This window comes from Humulus lupulus, chromosome 5 (assembly GCF_963169125.1).
Source record: "Humulus lupulus chromosome 5, drHumLupu1.1, whole genome shotgun sequence".
Taxonomy (NCBI): Eukaryota; Viridiplantae; Streptophyta; class Magnoliopsida; order Rosales; family Cannabaceae; genus Humulus; species Humulus lupulus.
In genome coordinates, this window is record NC_084797.1 from 222,315,178 (window position 1) to 222,326,786 (window position 11,609).

An 11,609-nucleotide genomic window follows, 5' to 3' on the forward strand; every position below is an offset into this window, starting at 1 on the left:
CTTTTTAAATTAAGTGGGCCCCACCACTTAAAAAAACTTAAATAATATAATATTTTTTTTAATTTTCTGAGTCTTCACAAAAATAGTTTGGGAACCGAAGATCTTCTTTGTTAAACTTGACTGCCATATGTTTGGATACAAAGAATGAAGAAAAACACAAAAATAGAGATTTTATTCCCATTACTTGTTGAAACCTTCAACAAATGCAGGAGAAAATAAAACTTTACTCTCAACAACTGAAAAGGAAATAAGGGGTATATATAAATATATTTGAATATGACAGATATTAAAAACATAAATATATATATATATATTCATGTAAATCCAAAAAAAAAACATTAAAGGAAATTGAAAACAAATAAAACAATAAGAATGATATATATACTGAGATATTGAGTCTGGTGAGGAATTGTAGAGTTCACCTAGTTTAATTTTTCATTTAATATGTTTATGTAATATTTTTATATATAATATTATTTATTAATTTAAAATTTATATGATAATTATATAAATTTAATAAAACTAATTAATAAATTCTATAAATAAAATTAAATAAACGTATATATTTGTTAATTCACATATGAGTCAAGAAAATTTATTGTCATTGAAATTTCTGATTATTGTTTTACGGTTTTTATTTTACAATACAACCCCTGTCATCAACACTCACACAAGTTAGTCACCTAGGTCAAACATGACCTTTCACACACACATAAGACGACAAAAATTATGTATGCTTTACTTTTGATATGTGTATATTTAATCTAGGTAACTTTACTCTTTCTCAGATATGATCACACTTCCAGTTCTCTGAGACGGCCTAGGGCATTTGATCAACACAGATAAACACTCAAACAAAGTTAGCATGAAAATCATCAAGAAGAACACACAAGGAATTATCGAGGTTCACCCAACAATTGGGCTATGTCCTCCTTGAGCTCGCCTCAGAGAATGGCCAGCTTCTGCACTATATCAATGGAGAATGCACAAGTTTCAGAGATTCCAAGTCACAGTTCCGACCGGTAATCTTCTAGTTTTTTTCTCTCAAGCTCACTCTTTCTTCTCTTTTTCTTTTCTCAGTTCTCACTCCTTTGTTTCTCTCTTTTCTTTCGTTTACATGAACCTCACGACACTCGAGTACAATGGATAATCTCAACAGTTCTGGGTTTTCCGAGCTTAAAGGTTTCTCTTTCTAAGCACTTGGGTAAATCTCTAAATTCTTCTCTTGTACTATATATAGCAAGGGTCTGCCTTTGTAACTGTGGTGAGTCGGTTTAGATGGTTGTTGTAGATTCTGTTAGGAGTTTCTTAATCTGAGCTGAGATGTAACCGATTTTGATTCTGTTTCTTGTGTATTGGCTTATGACTGGATTTAAACAACAAGGGCCTATCTTGGCATGCATACGTTCCCACCGAGACATATATGTATTCCTCAAAATAGAATATATATATATATATATATATAATTAATTAAATATATTTAACTTTTCTATACATATTTCCTCGAGCATACACAGCCCAACCGAAATAGTGTCAAGATAGTCTATTTATTCTGTAGTTTTTAAAATAATTTCTTTAAAATAATGGCAAAACCCTTATTTGTTTATTTTTAGAGATTTTTATTTTATTTTTAAAAAGAAAAGTTTTTAAAAATTATTATACATTAATTCAAACTCACCTTTATATCTGAATCAAAAGAATTCAATATATATGATAAATTTTGTTAATGGCATGAGATGATCACTTATAATAGAAATACATTAATAAGATTAGAGGTAAAATCTCAATCAAAGGAATTGAATATATATATTTTGTTAATGACATGAGATGATCCAATAATAGCTAAACGAAATACGACATTAATAAGATTAAAGGTGCTACAACACACAAAATGAGCGAGAAGAGTAGTAGTACTATCAATTATGGTAACGATTACAACGGTGTAGAAATAATGAAAACCACATGCATATTCTTAAGAACATTGGAAGCCAGAGGGGATGTGTTTGCCACAGGAGTTCAGGATTAAGCTCAATGAATTATTCACATCAAGGTTAATGCCCAACACATTAGCTTTTAGGGCAGCACAAACACAAGCTGCAGCTTCGATATTAAGTAGATTGGCCATTTGTGAGCAGCAAGGATTGTGACGTAGTACTGTCCCAACAATAGTATTCCCCAAGTTCAATAAGTTTGAGCACTTTTCAAACTTAAAAGTGCTTAAAGAACATGTAACCTTAACGTGGTGTCTGTGAACCTTTGATGGTGGTGAGCAAGGGACATCATGGGCAGAGCTAACCATGGTGAAGAACACCAAGTTCAGGAAGAGAAGAAGAGCAGTCGTGGGTACTACTTGAGCCTTAGGAGCCATATCTTTTCTGAAAATATATGTATGTGTATAAACAAATACAAGGGTTATTATTAGCTTGAAAGAATATTAATGCGCGATTAATATTGGAAAATGTTGGAAGTGGTTTATGCTTATATAGTTGTCTTTAGGGTGCAACAATAAAAAATTTAATTGAACAGAATATGAAACTAATTTGATATGTTATTTAATGTAATATAGAATATGATAATGTAGCTGGCAATACGAGCTAGAATTAGAATAAGTTATGCATGAGATGGAAGTTGGAGATTTTGTGCGTTTGGGGTTGTCAAATTACATTTAACCTATGAATTATGGTATACTTTTTTATTTTTAGAGAAATATGGTTTTTACTTTAAGAGAAAGTTTGTATCAAAAATTCAGTTTTACTGTTTGAGAGTTTGATATAAAGCCTGTTAAAAGGAGTGTATCACTACAAGAAAGTAGGTTTTTTAGCCGCCAAAAGCAACATTTTCTGGTGCAAACTCTTTGGCAGGTGTGAATTTGCGCTGGCATATGTAGTTTTTGTTGGCGCAATTCCGAATGGTGCCGAAAAATGTTTCTTTTGCCAGCACAATTTCGAAAAGTGCCAACAAAGATTTGTGCACTTTTTACGACATTATTTTTGCCAATGCGTAAGACATTATTGCGCCGATAAATGCCATTTTTCTCGAACTGAGTTTTGAAGGTTCTACTTTGACCGACACATTATACAATTGAGCCGGAAAAAGCCAATTTAAAACGCTGATAAAAGTCATAAACGAGCTGGTAAAAGTATTACATAACAGAAAAACATTAGTTTTTAAGATTTTTGGAAGTGATTAAAATTTTATGTAATATTATTTATAAATTAATGAGTATTTAACATCTAATCAATGGTAGAATGTCGTTAGAATACTGTTCTAAGATTAACTACAATACTATAATCAACTTTGTAATTACCAACTGTATATAGGGTTGTGATCATTGTAGATTATGTCTATCTAACCATACGATTATTTTTTTTTAATTATTTGTTATCATAAGTCTAATAAACAGGCAGATTACACACAAAGTTTATGAACATCTACAATCTTTTTCTCAGTTACGCATTATTAATATTACGTACTTATCTGTATTGTTATTATAATATATATATATATGAGTGCACTCTTAATGGTTACTACCCATGGATGATTACTTTAATATTAATCATTGGATTAAGACCAATGATCCATATTTATAGTTGTTAATTAATATTTCTAAAATTAAATTTTGATTTTTTCAAATATTTGGAAGGATTACCTAATATGAAAAATGTGTATTTATTATGAAAATATAATATTGTAAACTTTTCATTTTTCAATTTCTAAATATAGCTAGTGTTTCTCATTGGTTGGAAACAACATTAATATGGCAAAAACAAATAACTAAATTTGAAATTAATGTACAAGCAAATATTTACATGTTGGCGACTTGCTATACCAAGTCACTATGTTACTACATCATCATAATTGTTAGTACTCATATATTGTAGTAACCATTAAGAAGTCATCCATACATATATATATACATTTAATTGTTGATACATAAATCAGTATCAATTGTTTGTGCCGAACATTAAATAATTATTAATTTTTTGACCACTAAAGGATTATTCGATCAAGCACTATTAAATTATAATAATTGGTCGACTTTGGTGGACAGAAATGGCGATGCCTCTGATTGTGAAGAGGATCTAGTGGTGCCTGAGGCAAAGGTACTAGTGCCCTTCAACTTGCGTTCAATACCTCGGTTATGGCCACGACGTTGACCAAGTACCTTTGAGATGACTTGTGTCTCATTGACAGTGGCACTTCCTGCTGAAGATTCAAATTGAGATTGAGATTGGATTGGGATTGTGTCTGGATTTCTTGTTGCAAGACATCATGCAGTTTAGAAACAAGACAATTAATACATAATATAATTGAATAATATACAAATATACAAAACTTAGAAAGTTACTTACATATGCATCATTAGCATACGTGTTCACCCATCCACGTGTCGGATGATTGTGCATGTCATGAAACGTATCGATAATGTTGGGCAGTTCCTTAGTTTGAAGATTAACAAAATCTCAATTAAATATTGAAATTATTATTAAGATAACTTAAAATATTTCAAATTATCTATATATTTTTATTTACCTTCTTAAATCGAGCGGAAGCATAAGAAGTCGATCCATGGAGACTTGGAGACTTTTGTTTTGCTCTGTTGACAACATTTGCCTTTGAGCGTGCCATGAACTGTGGAGTGGTGAAAAGGTCAACCAAGTTCTGCAAACTCTCCTTGTCCATGTCCTCCGGTGGATTCTTTCTGGCTGTCTCGATATCATCATGCCCTCCATGTTCATCAAAGTATCTTTCCTTGTGACCTTTTCTATCCTTGTAGCGATCTTGAAACTCTCGCTCAATCCTAGTCTCTATCAGTCGCCACTCAGAGAGAGCTCGGGGGAGAATGAAAAATTCCTTCACAAAAAATGGTTAGATTTTTTAAATTATATAAAAAAATTATATGTGAATATAACAGACCACTCTGCCACGAGTCATAATATAACAGGACATGGTGACCAATAAGGTTGCCAATAAGTCTCGTGAACAATGTCCCAAAATCACCAACTGCTTTGTAGGTTCCCTCCTTCTGATCAAATTGTAGAGCCACATGCCTTTATTGTCGTTAACGAGCTGCTTCAAACTTTTAGATCGAGGCCGACCTCTTCTTTTTGTGATAGTCGCTGCATATGTTAATTAAACAATAAATTAAATTGAATAAAATAATAAAAATTTATCATTTATTGATAAAAGATAGTCTAATTATAGTATATTACCTGTATCACAGGAAGTAGAAACTCGCGTGGGATCTGGAGGAGGATCACTCGCTCCATCACTGCCATGAGAACGAGCAATAGTAGCAGACATATCTTTGCAGTTTAAATAACTATTAACTTAAAATATGTTATAGTTGGAGGTTAATTACATAACTTAAATAATTTCAGTAATACATTTGAAACTATTGAAAAACAAACATTGTTGAGAAAAGTCATATATTGATTGAAAAGTCTTGAAATTAAAACATACACATTAAACATACAAATATGAATATGCATAAGAAAATATTATTCCTCATCAATGTCAATTCCTACATCACCATCTGTACTTTCTAAATCATATTCACTAATTTCGTCATCATCATCATCATTGTTGAAATCATCATCCACATTCTGAACGGATTGAGACGTTTCCCCAATTATGCTGGTGTGACCGTGTCGATCCAAATGCATAATCTCGAACTCTCCTAATTCCACAGTGAGTACAAAATTTGATGAAGTGCTTGTTAAGGTTTTACGCCCTAATTAAAACTCAATTTCTTTGTAATCTCATTTATTATCAATAAAAGAATAAAAATCATTTTTTGACTTGGTCAATCACTTTGCTCACATGTTTTATTTTCATGATTATTTGTTTAATATAAACTTCTATTGAATCCCAAGCATATAGCTAGTCGTATTTATAGTGACGTAATCACAGTGGAATATAAATATGATTATATGTTAAAAATAAGTTAGTCCTAAGATTAGTCAGTGTACATGATTTACACTGACTTGCCAATCTATGATATGATCTACTTACACATTGTAGTGTTATGTTCTTTCTAGAACATAAGCAAAGTAAATAAGATCGGATGTATTTGTTACATCGGACAGGACCGATATTGACAGTTGATAGGATAAGTAAACATATTGTTATTATATTGACAGTTGATAGGATAAGTAAACATATTGTTATTATCTATTCGAGTCATATCATATAGTTGACCATAGGTCAATTCAATATCAATTCTGAGTGGTTAGTATTTAGACTGATTGTATTATTTGAGTTCTTTGACTTGCTCATTACTAGCTTACCCTACGGGCTAGCCCTTACTAACATCTTGGGAACTCGGTAGTATAATTGAGTGGGAGTGTTAATCATAGATATGAACATCTATAGCTTCTGATGAAGAAGTGAAATGATGGTTTCCTTTTAGTTTGGTTCAAGGTGTTAAATGATAGATATCTCATTTCAGTAATTAATATTAGTTTACTGAAATGTCATTTACAAGGAACTAAGGGGTCGTTTGGTATGCAGGAATCTGGACATGGGAATGAGAATCTGAACACTTTCCCATGTTTGGTAATGAGTTTGAGTTTTTCTAACCTGGGAATCTGTACTCCAGGGGTTTTAACTTGTCCTGATTCTAGGTTCAAGTGAAACTCATCTGACAAGTAGTTTTCAGATACCCAGGAACGTGAAACACTTCAAAATTATTATTATTATTTTTAAAAAAAAATCTTAAACCAATAATTTTTTAGTTAATGACTTATTTTATTTTTGAAGCTTATAATATAAAAACAAATATACATGTATCAAACCATAAAATGATAAATAATATTTGTTTATTTAAAGAAATTGATTTGTAAAGCCTTTATATCATTACTTTAGTTTAAAATAACAAATGAAATGTTATTAAAAATAAATTAAGGGTATTTTTGTAATTTTAAAAAACATACTTGATTCTAGTATTCAATATATGTATTTTTTTTTAATTATGTTAAAAAATATTTCGTGAGTAAAATTGTTTATGAATTATTTTGATGAAATATATTATTATATTAATTTTATTAAAATATGAAAACTTAACAGATTCCTATGCACAACCAAACACAATGATGTAAGTTTCGAGACTATCAGATTACCCTCTTCAACTTTCCCAGTAATATGAAAACTGTGAACTCCTCATACCAAACGGCCCCTAAGTGTTTGTAACGCCCTGGTTACCCCAAGACAGTTACGGTGAACTTTGAACCGTGACTTAACTCGCTAACCGAGTACTTTGGTTAAAAACGTGCTTCTAGGTGTTATTAATAGGTTAAGGTGGAAAACCAATCAAAAGGAAATGATATATTTTATTTAAAATATAAAATTCTTCATGGGCTCATAAAAACGTTTACAAGTTATTTAATCTGCAAAATGGTCATTACTATATAAAATTTACAACCCGCCGATCTAAGTGGCAAAAAATAGGGTAAACCCCCTAGTTCCTCTTAGAACTCCTTGGCCGTGGTGGTCAAGCGGCCGCATATGTACACATCGCCACCTAAGCTCTGCACTCAAGGCTGGGTGAGATTTTCTTTCCCTTTACCTGCACCACATAGCACCCATGAGCCAAAGCCCAGCAAGAAAAATCAATATTGCATGTATATAATATCAAACGATGATCATAATAATAATCCAGGACTTTTAGTCCAAAGTAAAGGAGTGACAGTTGTAAAAGTCACTAAGGTGGGTTTCGTACCCTTTACAGATAAGTGATCATTTCACTAGCTTAAACGAGATAGTTATCTGGTGAAATAGTCACCAGCATAAACCTACCAAGTGACCATAGAGTCACCAACGTGGGATTTCGTTCCCTTATCCATGGGAAAAAACAGTCACCTAAGCCTTTGGCCCTAGCTCTGAGTAACTAGTCATAGACTAGACAAGCGCTTATAATTTTCATCGAACTTAGGGTCGGTCCAGCATTAATACTCCATATGAGTCAATCAATGCCAATGTCAATTAGATCTAATCTTTTATCGACTCTGCGTTCTTGATGCTTATGCCGTTTCTGACTCTTAGGTCAGTAACACGCGACCAATGCCGATTCTGACTAGTTAGTGCCATACACAAGTAAGCAGGATTTGCTAAGCATTTAATATGCAATCAATGTCCACATTTAACAATCAACATGCCTCTATAATAACCACGCATGTCATAAATACAGGGTGCAGTTTTCTTACCTCAGGTTCGAGTAAGAAATAGTAAAATAACGACCCTTGAGAACGATATGTCTTTTAGTTCCTTAGCGGTCACCTAGTCATAACCAATTGGAATCCATTAATAGAGTAAATCAATAAGAAGTTCACAATATAACACCTCACTTCCAGGATCAATCCCGCACTCTCGGGACTCCTAATCCACCCAAACGGGGTAAAGGAACCAATCCCCGAGCCCTAAAAATAGGACTTGCTGAAGTTGACCTAGCGCTGGGGCGCTGCTGGGTAGCGCTGGGGCGCTTCCCCAATTCAGAGAGACCACATCTCTACCTCAGCCTAGCGTTGGGGCGCCAGAAGTGGCTCTGGGGCAGCACCTGCAAGACCAGATTTTTTCCAGTTTCATCCCCTGCGATTTCCCCTGAAAACCAAACCATCAAACCAGCCCCAAACATCACCCAAACATGTCATTTAACCCCAAAACTTCATCTACACCCCAACCTCATCAAAACCCAAGCAACCTTACTCAAAAAATTCCATTGATTCCCAACTAGACACTTCAAATTCCTCAACTGAAAAAGTATAGCTTAAGTTCATGGATGATTTCTTACCTCAAGCTGGATTTGAGTCCTCTTCAATGGATGAACTAAAGTCCTAAGCTCCAAACTTTGATTTCCTAGCTTGGTTCTTCAAATTAAGGTAAAAAATTCCAAAGGAAAATGAAGGAAAAAGGATGCACGGGAGAAGGGAAGAACTTGCTCTGTTTTGGGTAAACTTCTACAATCTACACAGCTGATATATATCTTAGGGGTGAAAAGACTATTTTGCCCCTAGGTCAAATAAAGGTTTCTAAAGACTCCCGAGGGTAAAACCGTCATTTTCCACCTATTTCGTTAATCATAATTAACAACCTACAATTCCCGTTATTTCCAAAATTCTCAAATACCAATAATTCATATCTCGTTACCCTTTAATTCCCAACAACGCTTTAATCATTAAAATTCCCTGAGACTCACCTCGAGCCTCAAACTTAATCCTGTTATGACTACACCACTAATTTGCACTCAAAGGTCATCTCATGTCGAATAGCTCGAACAAATCCACATTATAACGGGGCCTCAACAATATATCACCGACATGCTTACAAATATACAATTACGCACTCAACAGGAAAAATTACCAAAATACCCCTGTGATGAAATGTGGACCCACATGCATGCATTTAACATCATATTATAATATAATTCACATAAACATGCATATAATAGTTTAATGGCATAATAAATCAATTATGGCCCTCCCGGCCTACTAATCCAACCACTAAACTGCATTAGGGATTTGGGGCATTACAATTATCCCCTCTTTACAGAAATTTCATCTTCGAAATTTACCTGAACAGCTCGGGATGTTGACTTCGTATATCTGACTCTAGCTCCTAGGTCGCTTCCTCGACCTTGTTGTTCCTCCACAATACATTAACCAAAGGTATCGTTTTATTCCCGAGGACCTTGTCCTTCCGTACCAAGTATCTAGACTGGTTGTTCCTTATAGGAGAGATCTGCCTCAAGCTCTAGATCTTCATAGCTCAAAACATGAGTCACATCAGATACATACCTCCGAAGAGCTAAAACATGAAACACGTTATGCACGACTGACAATGCCGGAGGTAAGGCCAACCTGTAAGCCACCTGACCAATCCTCTCCAAGATCTCAAATGGACCTACAAATCTGGGGCTCATCTTGCCCTTCTTCCCAAACCTTCTCACCCCTTTCCATGGTGATACTCTAAGGAAGACGTAGTCTCCCACTTAGAACTCCACGTTCCTATGCTTGGGATCTACATAACTCTTCTGTCTACTTTGAGAAGCGAGCATCCGAGCTCTAATCTTCTCAATGGCCTCACTAACCCTCTAAACTACCTCAGGACCCAAGTATCTCTTTTCACCTATCTCATCCCAATGAATGGGAGATCTGTACTTCCTACCATGCAACATCTCATAAGGTGCAACTCCAATGGTAGATTGATAACTGTTGTTGTAAGAAAATTCTATCATAGGTAGATACTTACTCCAGGATCCACCAAAGTCCAGCACACATGCTCGCAGCATGTCTTCTAATATCTTAATCGTCCTCTCAGATTGCCCATCTGTCTGAGGATGATAAGCAGTACTGAACTTCAAGTGTGCTCCCATGGCTTTCTGTAGACTCCCCCAGAACTTGGAAGTAAAAGTAGGGTCCCGATTTGACACGATCGACCTCGGTGCTCCATGAAGGCGCACGGATCTCTCTCACATAGAGATCTGCATACTGATCAACTATATATGTAGTCCTCACTGGCAAGAAGTGAGCTGACTTGGTATAGGGATCCACTATAACCCAAATAGAATCATGCTGACCAACAATCCTGGGTAACCCCACCACGAAATCCATCGTGATGTCCTTCCACTTCCACTCTGGGATATCCAGAGGCTGCAATAACCCTGCCAGCCGAAGATGCTCAGCCTTGACCTGCTAACATGTCAAGCATTTATCCACATATTCCACTACATCCCTATTCATCCCCGGCCACCAATACAACGATCTCACATCCTGATACATCTTTGTGGTGCCTGGATGCAAAGAGTAAGGTGTAGTATGAGATTCATCCAGAATCTCTTGCCTCACAACAATGTCTAACATAACACATATTCGACCCTTGTATCTCAACAATCCCAAATCAGACACTGTATAATCTCTGGATGCTCCAGCCAAAACATCCTCTCTGATCTTGATCAACTGTTGATCACCCAACTGACCCTCCTTGATTATCTCCAACAGTGTAGACTGTAGCGTAATATTGACCAACTGGCCCACCAGAAACTCTATACCAACTCTGGTCATATCATCTACTAACTCTCTGGCTATCAACCTCGCACTGTAAATCTACCCCGGACCCTTCCGGCTTAAAGCATTAGCTACCACGTTGGCCTTTCCTGGATGATGCGAAATCTCACAGTCATAATCTTTTACTAAATCCATCCAATTCCTTTGTCTCATATTCAGGTCTTTCTGTGTGAAGAAGTATTTCAGGCTCTTGTGGTCTGTATAGATCTCACACTTATCCCCATAAAGATAATGCCTCCATACCTTTAAAGTAATGACCATAGCCGCCAACTCTAAATCATGAGTGGGATATCTCTTTTCATACTCCTTCAACTGACGTTAGGCATAAGCAATTACCCTCTCTGATTGCATCAAAACACAGCCCAAACCCTGATGTGAAGCATCACAATAAATTACAAAATTCTCCTGATTTGTTGGAAGACTCAGAACTGGAGCTGTGATCAACCTCTGCTTCAGTTCCTGGAAGCTGTTCTCACACTTATCTGACCACACAAACTTCTGATTCTTGTGTGTCAGCTCAGTCAATGAAGTAGAAATCTTTGAGAACCC